We start from the raw sequence: 13669 nt of genomic DNA, 5'->3' as shown, positions 1-13669 counted from the left end.
TTTAAAAATGACACTACTTCATTTATTCATCCAATAACTAAAGAAAAGTTTGTATTTAAATGTATAGCAACATGTAAAACAGAAAATATTGTTTATCTGGCAACCTGTACAGTGTGCTCATGTTTTTAAGTTGGTAAAAGCAGCAGGAAACTTAAAGATCGTATTATAGAGCATAAGTCAAATATACATAGGAAAATGGAAAATAATGCCTTAAGTAAGAATGTAATGGAAAATGGAAGTGCCCATAGCTTTAAATTTAGAGTAATAGACATAGTACATAAGCAGATTAGGGGTGGGGACCTAAACAATTTTCTAGAGAATAAAGAATATACCTGGATAATTAGATTGAGAGCTGATATGAAACCAGGACTAAATAATGCACTGACTATTAAACCAATATTAGTTAAAAAGCAGAAAGAAATAAGATAATGAATGGTTTTATGAATTTTATTATGTATATTTAATATATACTTGTTATACATAGAAACAATTTTAAAGTAATTAAATGATTATTGTATATTTTTGTGTTTATATGCTGGCTGTTATCATGCGACTGTTTAATTGACTATTTAAGGTTTTAGAATTCAGTATAGGTATTCTAACACTGAAGAAGGATTTGCAGTCTGAAAGCTTTGTTGTTTTATTACACATCAGGCAGAGTACCTATTTATCACTTTTTAAGCGAAACCTGTATAACTGGATGGTAAACAGGAAATACACCCTTGGGATATCAACTGTGTCCCTGTTGGACTGGGGTATCAGGTGTTGATGTGCATAAAATGGGCTAAACTCTGGGCTAGGCTTATGAGGACCTTAGGCCAAATAGCCTAGTAACCTCCTATGATCCTAGGTATACCGGTTATGGCCCTGTGTGCTGTGATGGACTGTGTTATTATGTCACCACACCCATCACCACCATCTACTGTGGTATGTCCCCTATGGTTGACATCCCAGTACCATGTCATACAGCCACCATACAACAAATAAGTGAGTGATACTACAAGTGTATGGGGACAGTTTAATAACATCTGTGTGACACAATGATAGACAGCACTGCATATATGCTCTAGGGTATCCTCCCTGTAGGTGTCCAACATCTGCAGTACACAGATGTTTGCAGAATGTGTACATGTGCCTGATATATGTGGAACCTCTGCCAGACAAACATGGATGTCTGGCAAACAGTTGGATAATGTGTAATGGTTGTTCCCAGACTGTGGGGAATCTGGCTGTCACACACCAGACCCCTCAGAAAACAGTTATGATGCATTAATATCTGGTACTGTATTGATTCCCTTACATTGTATATTTGATATGTACAATCTGTTGCTGAGGCCTGGCCTGTGCCCCCCCCCACTACTACTGGCTATAACCTGCTGTCCTGCTGTAGGGGGTCAACAGGTATGCTAGCCATAGCTCTTAAGTGATGAGATACAGGTGTGGAGTACACAGTGACCTAGCCAGAGTATATCAGAAACAGTCAGGGACACCTGGACAATATTTGAACTATGCCTGTGTGACATTCACAGACTGGGAGGAGCTGACTGACAGTACATCATGTGTCCAGTAGTACTTACTGTCACTATTGTCTAAAACACAATCCAGTAGCATTCGTACATGAGCTGACCATTGTTGGAGGGGCTCAGAGGACCAGAGCTGTGATCTATGTCACAGCAGATAGAGCCAAAAGGGAAGCCTGTAGGTGCTGGACAGCTGACTAACAGGAACAAGTCATTCCAAGATATGTGCTACATACCTACTGTTGTAATCCCTATTTCCCATAACTGCATCCTCCCATCAGTGTCCCATTACACGAGGAGTTCTATTACATACCTGGTATAGTCATGTACCCTTTATGTGCAGAAATCCTGTAGTACAATGCTTATGCTATCACGGTCTATCTTCGTAAAGAAAGTCACAGACCTGTTTACCATAGGTAGCAGCTTGTCTTTTGTAGGTAATGCTCATGAACAGGTGATTGCTTGTGCACCAATCTATGGCACACACTTGCTAATTGCATCCAGAACAGCTGGTTTGCATTTTCTTTAGCCAATGGCATGGCACCACAGTGCTTTATTTAAGGCCTTCATGTAGTCCTTGCCCCTTTTCCTGGCCTGTGAGATGGTTATTATCAAGGTGTGGAGACTACAGCATCACAGGGGTAGGTAAATATACTGTCCACTGTCCAGAGTTATGTGGTATGTCCACAGTTGTACATGCTATGTTTGGCCATTGTGAACAGACATTCTGATTATGTGGCAATTTACTGTTTAACAATGTGGGTTGAGGTCAGTAAGGGGACAGACAGATGTGAGTGTCATACATCATTTACATTAGAATATGCATGCTGCTGCAGTAGCTGCTGGTATATCAGCTGTGTATTTTTGTAGGGGTAGACTATGATGCATGTCTCTACCACTTGACCATTCCCCCACCCCTTTATGTATAGGTGTTGTGTGGATCCCCTGTTCTAGGTGGTTGTGAGGCATGGTAGGTCTGTACCAGGTAGCTGAACATACTGCCGTATATGTTGCAGGCTGCAGCTGCTGCATTCTGCCAAGGAGTCATACTGGGGATTGTGAATACATTGGGGACAGCAAGCTGTATATGTCAGTGAAGGAGCAGTGTGAGCTGTGTTGTCACAGCATAGCCAGGTGAGGGTACCATATACACACAATGTTTTTTATTTTTATTATCACTTATTATTATTATATACATTTCTTTTTATATTTTTTATTATTTTTTACTTACATACTTGCAACTTTCTAATATTTGTTGTTTAAACATTTAAGAGTATTTAGTATTTAGTTCATGTTAAACACTTAGGTACCAATTTTTTAAACAGTTTTTAATTTATATGAGTTTTACAGTGACTGACTTCCAGTCACTAAATACATTAAAAATATTATATATTTATTTATTTTGAAATGTTGAATAATTGATTGTTAACAAGGTGTTTAGCAACTATAAAAGTTTTGTGTTTGTGGTACCATGTTAAATAATGAAGAAGTCTTAAACACTTTAAATAAGAAAGTGCAATTAATAAATTTTAGTTTGTCCTGTGGCTAGTGGATTCTTTATTTATTCATCTCCTCACTGCAGTTGGATTCTTTCATTTTTTCATTTTTCAGGGTACCCATAACTGTCCAGGTGAGGCATGTGTCGCAGGTACATATGTTATTTAGGATGCCTATATATATTTGTAAAGTGTATCCCAACCTACAGTCCTTTGATGTGCTAATATGAGTGACAGTGACTGCAGTAGCAGCAACCAGGTCTGCTTAAAATCGCATGGCTCAGTCATTTGCCGTTTTGACAAGCATGTACTTGACATGCAACAGACTGGAATGGAAGGCAGGACTGTGGGTGGCAAAAGGTAAAGCATGCTAGGAATGTAACAGATTGAGCTACTGAGTCAATACTATAACAGGTGTATTTGCAAGACATATGTGCATGCATACAGTCTGTTACACAGGATTCATATGAACATGTGTATTTGGATGGGTATGACGTGTGACACTGAACTGTCTGTCATGATTTTCTAATCTCAAGCTGTACAGAATAGGTTTTGAGACAACCATGCCAAATGTAGGTGGCACAACTGTGGACATTCTGCAACAGTCTGTGCAGTTGTCATCTGTACCTGATATCCTAGGCCTCATGTACATCCATCAACATTTATTTAGCTGTGTACTGGTTTGGTGTCTGCATCCCAATCCCAAGTATGCTGTCATTTTTCCCATTATATGTACAAGCAGTGTGTCACTGGCAGTAATGATATGTTTATGGAAACGTCTGTTCTACTTCAGAACTGAGTGGCATAGTGGGCTAATGCACTCTGCCATAGATGACAGGGTTCTGGGCTTGAGACTTGGCAGGGGTGCTTATTTTGCTGATTTGTATAACAATGTCAGATAGACAGAAAGTGATTCAAGCAGTTTTAAGTGGGTTTCTGTGGCACAGCGTACTGCTCCACATCACTTAACTCTGCTTAAACTCACATTATTTCCAAAAAAAAGAAAAGAAAAAAGGGTGATAAGAAAGTGGCAAAATGGGGGCAAGCAGGGGGAAAACAATGTGAAAGGCAAGTAGGGATGTGCAGGATGGGTGTAGGAAAGGACCATAGCTCTCTATTTTTGTACAGGAACAGCTGTGCATGTTGTAGAGAATTTGGAATTTGGAGCCTCACATCCCAGAGAGAGGGTATGGGTAACATAGCTGTGTTGATTAATTGCTGTAATGATTGACTGTGGGCAGTGTACATGGGGGCAAAATGGAGAGCTATGTATGGAGAGGTATTTTTTTGTGGGACAGATGCCCATTTTAAGGTGAGAGTGGAATGTTGGGGAAGGGTTATAGGTACATGTGGGGTGGTAAGTTGAGTAGGAGAGGTTGCATTTGCAAACAGTCAAGACAGACAAGACAGCAGACAGGGGCAGTGTATGACACATGAAGGGGCAAACACCTTGGACAGGGAGGGTGTTGTGGAATTGGAGAGCCATGTGCCCCCAGATGGCAGCAGTGAGACTGAGCCCCTCGCCCATGGGCAGTCAACACCGCTTTGTCACTGCCCTGAAGGTGGCTGTGCTGGGGGCTGGGTGCTAGGGCCAACCTATCCCTCCATGTTGGCCTGTCTTCCCTCAATCTGGTGCAAGTGATTGTCAAACCCACAGTGCACGATCTTGCACACCATCCCTGGTAGCTGTCACTGGGTGAAAACTCCCTCTCCATGCCCACCGCTGGGAGGAATAGGCCCCGTCCCCTGAGGTGTTTTAACCCATAGTTGGTGCAGGACTGATAGAGGGGGCAGTGCCAGGTTTGGTCCAGACATGCTGGGACCTGGTGCCATGGCTGGTTGAGGTAGGGTAGGTGGATCTGCAGGAACCAGCCTACCCAGTTGAACTATGGTGTTAAGGTTTTTTGAAGTGTATATGTTAGTAATGAACAGAACATTTAAAAGTTAGTTATAACAGCATGCAAGGTTGTTACAAATAACCCAGTAAGATAACATTGCATAGTATCTGGAACACAACAATAAATGGGATAGCAGTCAGTATTGTAACAGCATGACAGTAACAGTTACAGCAAAAGGCCAACAACATAGGCAATTCAACAAGGTATGTTTGTATGCAACCATTGTAATATATAACAATAATAAAACACAAGGCCCAACATAACATTTTGAGAACAACATATATTAAACATAAACCATAACCGATGTAGAACAATAATACATTGTGATGCAGATAAGGGGTGGGGGGGGGAGAGAAAGACATTACATTACTACAAGTATAGGCTATATTGTTTGCAACAGTACTCTTCTATACTCTACAGGTCTACCATTATTTTATGTATACAAGTGCCCTATAACTTCTGTAGCACCTACATACTTCTCAGGCTATCCACATGAGACAGTATGGGCCAGGCTGTAACACTTACAGCTACCCAACTACAGGGGACTATTACATGTCAGGGGAACATATATGACTACCAAGGAGTACTGTGGACTGATGTTGTGTGAGTGTGCTATTGACATAAATCAACTGGATGTTAAATCTGTGTCCAATGGATTTGGCAACAGTAATCACAGTCCATGAGAGTGTGACACTTGAGAGACATGTATTGTGCACAGTACAGAGAGTTTACGCTTATCATGTCATCCTTGGAAGGCATGGGATTAGACTATCCACAGAAATTCACAAACACACCACACATACAGCCGTACCAAGGTTAAACAGTCTTATTTGTTTTATTAACTTGTATTAGTAGTGTACTTGTTGACAATTTATTTACTGAAGTCTTATCACCTTGCTGAACAATACTGTTTACTCTCTGGTATATCTGGACACACACATTAGTAACCTATTCAAACAGCTACTACAGCCATTTATTTACCTGTAATTCCTGTGGGGATAACATCTGTTAACAATACATAACTGTTTCTATAAATATTTAGTAATACATGTCCCTGGATTTGAACCTTGGTCTGTGTGTGACAAAATGTACAACACACCTAGTGTTTATCAAACTGAGCTACTGAGCAATGGCTGAGTATTGACTGACTGATATGTGCCTAGAGCTCACCTAGTAACAAACTATGACCTGGTAATAGAGGTAGAGTGCAGTGACACTTGAACACAAATGCATGTGATTTGTGCATGACAGAGATAGTAGCTGAACTGTACATTAATACATGGAATGCAGGTGTAGACAATAAACCCCTAGTGGGTGTAAATATGTGTGAAGTGTACAGACCATATCAGAGTGTTGGGTTGGCTACCTGACCCATATACAGTTGCAGATGGTATATTTGCAGTCTACAGCTATTACAGTTTCACACTTGCCTGCAGCAGCATAATTAAGATCAGGAATGCATATAACTGAAATGCAATGGTTAGCACAAGACAATCCTGAGATACACACTATTATACCTTGGCCATTCCTATTATAGGTTCAGATCTTAGTGCAGAACAAACATCATATTGCATTATAACTTGTAGTACAGCTCCACCTCTACAGTTTAGCAAAACACTCTTTATTAGATAACCTTCAGTCACTTACTGGTATTATTCCCATTTTTACTTCACAGCACTTGTAATACTCAAGTTCATGATCAACAGCCCAAATGCACAGATATTGAAGAACACAGATTTATTAGGGATGACATCATGCAGTGATTGGTATACATCTAACAGTCTTTATTGATGGACAGTTCATATAATTCAGGTATTGCAAGAAAGCTGTAATTCCACAATTAATGCAGTTGAACTTTATTTCCTTAACATTACTAATGCAGTAGAAACTTAATTTCCTTGACCTTATCAGGTTTCATGTTTTCATCTGTATTGAACTGTACCTGGAATTACACTCAAAACAGAATATACCTACTGGCAGTTGCTACTGTACTGTTTTTTATTTATATGATTACAGATTGCAAGATACATCTGTACTCTCCACACTCATGGTGCAACCTGGCCAGGAGCCCTGAATGTGCCTCTACATTGCGAGCTCTCTCCTCTGCAGCTGCATGGAGAAAAACACATTATGTGTACCTGTCTATCACATATTCATACTAGAATTTGGTAAAACAATGCTTACAATACTTATAGACTTGTGGGGCATTGTCATCCCGAGAATCTTGGATCCATGTGGCCAAGAGATCACCCTTCCTATGCTTCAGGTCATCATAATGGTGACACACCTGCTCACTTGTGCGAGGGATACCAGCAGTATTGGTCAGATCACATGCCAGCTGGTGCCAGGCCTCTAATTTGTACTCTGACCTCTGGTAGTGGCCCTGCAGCAGCCAGATGCCATGGTCTTTTACAAGGAGTCCAACCATGACCCTGGACTACAGTGTGCCCCACCAGAAGTGAGCACCCTCACCAACTCCTGCAATAGTTCCTGCATGGGTCAAACTCCAGCAGGTCTGGCTGTATTCCCACCTGTTCAGCTTAAATAAGGCTGTTTTTTCTGCCCTTTGCTGCCATTGGACCATTTTTAATAATGCAGCACTTCGCTTAGCACCACACAAACCCGCTAATCTTAGCTGAGCAATACTTAAACTAGCAATGCTTAGCAATGTTTAGCAGTGTGCAAACCAGCTTAGCTAAGCTGAGTACTGCTTAAACGGGCATTGCTTAGCAGTGCTTCACACCACTTAGCATTGTGCAAACCAGCTAAGCACTGCTAAAATGTTCCCAGTTTAAGCAGTGCTTGGCTAGGCTTAGCTGTGCTTAGTGGAGCTTAGCTGGGTGCAGCAATACAGGATTTCATATTACATTTTTTAATTGTGTAATTGCAAAATATATGCTTAATAAAATGTCTGTGCATACATACAATATTATATCAGGGGTTTAAAATACATCTTTTACATGTATTTGCTACATACAGGCTTAATAATCTGTATGTATTCATACAATATCCAATCATGGCTTAATAGTAAATCTCATAAATGTGTATTTGCAAATTAATATTAATAACCTGTCTGTGTAATCACGCAATTATTTAATTGGGATTTAAAATAACTCTCAAAATGTGTATTTACAAAATAACTGGTCTGTGTATTTGAACCCTGCACCTAAGTCTGTCACTCTAACCATGCTGCTGCATAGTCGTGTAAATTACTGTTGTACATTTTATATATATATATATATATATATATATATATATATATATATATATATATATATTTATATCTCCACTACTTTTAAGCACCACCAAGTATCACTTTGTGCCACACAAACCTGCTCAGCTATGCTTAAACTTGACCTTTCTATTTATAATTGATTCCATCTGATTTCTACATTTAGATGTCTGGCATGTGTCCATTGCTAAGTGCCGTGCCCAACAAAGACACACAAAAAAAAAATTAAACTATTTAAATTTTAGATTTCAGTACCATACACCGAATATCTGGCACTTTAACAGTGCAGAGGGTGTGTTACTCATTTCTGGGCACTGTAACACACCCCTACACTGATTACACTGATTCTGTAACCATGATACATGGCTCTCCCTCAGTAGCATGCCTTCATTAATATGCAAGGTGCATTGCCGCAGGCACGCCCACAGTACCTTCCTTGTAGGCCTCCCACTATTCCTACGTGGATTTTATTAAATCACCAGGCATGTATGTACATTAAGCAATAAGCTGGAGAACATTTCCTGGAGTAAATTGTTCCACAGTTATTTTAGCAGTAAAAAGTTTAGCAGTAAAAACTGTTTTTTTTTTCTCTCACAGAAACTATTATGAATGAGTATAACCTGTTTTTTGTAAAACTCTTTTTTTAACTGGCAGTGCTTGTCTCATTTTTTCTGATACCTAAGCTACTGTGCATTTTCACAAGTACAATTCCAGTCTTTTGAATAAGCTCAAAGTATAGAAAATGGGACTATGTTTGCATTTTTGGGAGTACCCCTCCTCTGTCCTTTCCTTCAATGCGCCCAAAGTTACCCTACAAGCACACATTTGTTATAATGAGAAAATGGATTTGTTTATATGTTCATTTTTAATATTTCACCAGAACCTTTGTGATATTTGAACTTCAAATTATATATTATCAGGGCTAATGCTGGAAGGAAAGCAACAATAGTTTGAGTTTTGTACATACTTTTTTTCATAAAACAACCATAAACATAGGCTGGCACAGTGATACAAGAGTTAGTGCTGCTTGCCTCAAAGCATCAGGTTTTCCTGTCTGGTTCCCAGGTGGGATTCCTTCTCCGTGGAGTCTACATATTTTCCATACCAACAGGTGAAATTAGTGATTTTCCAAGTTCCTGTAGGTGCATGTGCATTGTGCGTGTAGTTTATATATGCATGCATGTGCATGTGTGTGTTTGTCTTGCAGTATACTAGTATCAGAGTATGTTCTTATGTGTAGGACTGTGTGTGTTAGTTTTTCCTGCAGTAGAGTGGCATGCTGTCCTTTACTGCTTTTTATGCAAAGGCTCCTGAGCCCAGATGAGTTGAGTCTAGAAGGATAAATCTGGCATCAGAAAATTGTACTATTGTATCATAGATTAACTGCAGCAAAATACATATTTATATTCTATTGTTGTAGCTTGAATTTTCTTGTCTTAGTGTTGCAGTGTGCTCAGCCCTGTCTTAAAGTGTCTATGTTGAATAAGCACACTTAACCCATTAACAAATAAACACACAGAGAAGTGAATTAAAGCTTGTTACATTCTCTCTGAACTTCAGTGGTTTAAAGTACTGTGTACTATATAAAGGCAAAGAAAAGTTGAATTTAGTAAATGTCAGATTTATACTGTACGCTAATTGGCTTATGTGGAACTTACACTTAGAGAGATTTGTTGAGTATGTAGAGACCTTATTTTAGTGAGATCGTTTATAACAGGGTGTGCCCTTCTTCTTCCCTTTCCCCACCCTGAAGGCACCATGTTGTATTGTCATTGTTGTTAAACTACCTGTTTTCTAATCCATTTTGATACAAGAGTCTAAATGATCTCAAAGAAATTAATAATTTCTATGTCACCTATTATTTACATATTGCAAAATATTTTTCTGTTCTTAAAAGTATGTGGTAAAACTCTTCTTTCATTCTGCTTTTCTTTATCCTTCCTCCCTTTGCATTCCCTTTGTGTATTTTATAAACTGAAAGGATGGTTCTCAATGGTTCACATAATGTCTACAGTTAACCGGTTACCCTACAAGGACACAATCAGCTCTGCATAGACACCTCAAATGTCCCAATTTTGGATGAAAATCCTACTTACAAGCCTGATTTACCCTTGCACATGCTCTACCTATTTTTGTATGTATGTCCCTACTTATTTAACTCCTCTTATTTTTCTGAATCCCCTTCATCACACATGATTTCTGAAGGTGTCTTGTACACAGAAAACCACACTACATGACCAATATACTAGCAGCACCAGTAATTTAAGGAAAGAGGACACACATCTTTCATCGCCCTTTTTCAGAAGCAAAAATACTGTGTTAGAATTTTGCAATACAGCTCATTAAAGTCTACAGATTTTTACACTGTCTCTGATAATGTGCTTATATTTTTCCATCATTTTTGTCATTCATTGTTTTTAACATGTTTCTCAGTAGGATCCCGCATTCCTAGAGGAAACAGGAAGAGTTATGTGCTATTTGGCATTGAAATGGTGTGCTAATTTAATGTAGAAATACTGTCTGGATTTATCTACTTTTCAAGGGCTTTTGTGCCTATTTGCAATGTCTGCAGGTTGATAGATTTGGATATGACCTACAGTAAGCCTTACTTGTACACTCTGTCACTGTAAACCAAGATTATTTTTATTCACAAAGCAGTTATGTCTTACATACACTCCCTTGAAGTGCCATTTTTTCTAAAGCTTCACCAGATTGCTTATAGTTTATACAGACCTATGCCTGGGAAGTTAACCAGTCATGCTAATAGTTACTTTATCATTTTACAAGGTTGCAGGGGCACTGGAGTCTATCTTATCAGCTAGTTCACACAAGGCAATGAAACCCGTAGTGGGCAGAGTGCCAGTCTGTCATAGAATGCACACTCACACCCATTGAGTCAGACACTACATGAAAACTTATGAGTAATTTGAAGAATGCCAATTCACCTACTGTGGAGGATTCAGAAAAAAAAATACCTGGATGCATCTAAGTCATGCGGACTTCACATGAAATTAACCACAAATGTTTTTGTTGTAAGATGCAACTACCCCTACCTCCAGGTGCAGTGGGGGATATGCCTCAAGTGAATTAATAAAAATAGGATACATTTTTTTTTTTTTTATGGATATGCATTTAGTAAAGAGTCTTGAGTCCAGTTTCTATCTTTGGCACTGTAGAGATTGATAGACTGTACACATATACATATATATATATATATATATATATATATTTATATATATATATAAATATATATATATATATATATATATATATATATATATATACACACACACACACACACACACACACACACACACACACACACACACACACACACACACACACGTGTGTGCGTGTGTGTGTGTGTGTGTGTGTGTGTGTGTGTGTGTGTGTGTGTATATATATATATATATATATATATATATATATATATATATATATATATATATATATATATATATATATATATATATACTTCTGCGGTGGTGCAGTGGTAGCGTTGTTGCCTCACAGCAAGAGGTTCTCCTGTTCGATTCTTGGCTGGAGTGTAGGGAGTGCCTTCTGTGTGGAGTCTGCATGTCCTCCCCGTGGTTGGGTGGGTGTTTGAAAGACATGTGTAAATGGGCGTGCCTTTGTTGAAGGTTGAATGTCCAGCTGGCACCTTGGCATTTGTGAAAATCTACTGCCAATCATTAGTGGACTGGAGTTCTGCTGTGGCAACCCCTAACCAGGAACAGCTGAAAGACAACAACAACAACATATATATATATATATATATATATATATATATATATATATACACACACACACATATCGTTGGCACTATAGAGATGTATTTATATATGTCAGCAAGTACATATATGCATATTAGCCCTTTCTGTCAGTGATGCAATGACGTTCACTGGTTTGGCACCCATGGACAAATCAAACTAGTACTGAAGGATTGTTAGTGTTAGTATTAGTATTAGTATAGAAGTATCAACTCTTCAGGTAAAATGTCTCCCCTTATAAGCCTTACAAAGTTACACATTTAATAATGCCTGTAACCAAAAAAAAAAAAAAGCATAAAAGAGAGCACCACATACTCTCAGAGTATATCTGACATAGTTAAAGCATGCATTTATTACACTCCTAATTATCAGATTCCAACACATCCCTAATATTTTCATAAGCATATTTAAGCAGTACAATAAAATGATTATGCTCCTAACTTCAAAAGATGGGAATTTGTCCTAAAGCTTTTCTTCCTGAATCTCTTCTCTAGCATGAATTCTGAGTCAGACCACAGAAAAATATCATTAACTGCTCTGTATTTTGCATATTGATTACTCCTTTGGGTAGCACAAAAAGCAACTTCCAAAGGTGATATTTGCAAGTATTATCCCAAGAAGCAAATGTAGAACCTACCTGTCTTTGTTCTTCAGCTTGACATTGAAGCTGTCTTAGGAGGATGAATGCATTGACCATCTGTGGTGCTGAACCAAGGCTTAAATCGAAGTGATGAGGGGAGCTGTCATTTCCTATCTACATATATAATTAAAAGAAACACATGGTGAGTTTGCATTATACAGGATACAGAAGACAGTATTGCTGGAAAATGTTTTTGAGCAATAAAATCACAGGAAGCTTGCATTATTTAGCTTGTATGATTCAAAGTGAAACTAGGAACAGTTATGAAACACATTGCATAACTGAGCACTTGCTCTTTTTAAAAGTAACCACATAATGAAGCTCTAAATGAACATGGGTCTAGGCATAAGAAATAGCAAACATGGTGAACCACTGATATTTTTTATTACATTTTTGTACATTAATAGGCAAACTATCAAATCTCACACCACTTCACAATTAATTTATTTATTTATTATATTTGTTAACCAGCTTAGTTACCACTAGAGAGAAACTGTGTGCACAGAGAGGGTTAAGGCTGTGAGCCGAACATATTCATACATGGATAACTGGTGCAGTAGTCTAAGCTTTTTGCATATTACCCCTGACATTGGACAGCTTCCCAAAGCTGTAGGTGCTTTCCATGCACTCCAACTGCCAGGAGCACTTGAAGCACTCCCTATAAAAGGCAATTGTAATGTTATTTTTTACTGTTAAAAAGTGCGTCATTGGCAAGTCCCATGATTCTGTCAGTTGGCTAGTGATCCTTCGACAGCTATGTACATAAGTCCCAATTAGGGAAAATCTTCCTATTTTATTACTTTCTGACTTAAAATATTGTACTTTTCTTGACAATTTTATTACTATTACTAAGAAACAAAGTAACTGATTAACTGATATCTGACTAAAATATTGTACTTTTCTTGACAGTTTTATTACTATTACCAAGAAACAAAGTAACTTGAGCTGTTAGGGTACTGAGGCAATGGACTTATCATGTTGGTGACTGGGTAAACTTCTTGTAAAAAACATTTACTTTTTGATTAAAACCTTTTATTTTTGTTGAGGTTTTGTGTGTTAGGGCAGGATAATTTGTGTTTGAGGAACTTTCAGTGGTTTACTTATCTCAGAACC

At 38.3% G+C, this 13669-nt stretch overlaps 1 protein-coding gene across 2 annotated transcripts in view; it reads right to left on the bottom strand.

Annotated features, from left to right (window-relative positions):
* The window catches only part of LOC122808873 (toll-like receptor 2), a 90338-nt gene extending 77677 nt beyond the window's left edge, over window positions 1-12661 (bottom strand). For both annotated transcript variants that reach the window (XM_044079976.1, XM_044079977.1), the window contains exon 1: window positions 12554-12661. The gene's annotated coding sequence lies outside the window, so the exon portion shown is untranslated. The remainder of the gene's footprint in view (window positions 1-12553) is intronic.
* Window positions 12662-13669: the final 1008 nt, after the last annotated feature.

Source organism: Protopterus annectens, chromosome 8.part0 (genome assembly GCF_019279795.1).
Source record: "Protopterus annectens isolate FY-2018-M chromosome 8.part0, PAN1.0, whole genome shotgun sequence".
In the NCBI taxonomy this organism is placed as follows: domain Eukaryota; kingdom Metazoa; phylum Chordata; order Ceratodontiformes; family Protopteridae; genus Protopterus; species Protopterus annectens.
Note: the sequence above shows the minus strand (reverse complement) of the source record. Positions and strands in the feature narration are given on the sequence as shown.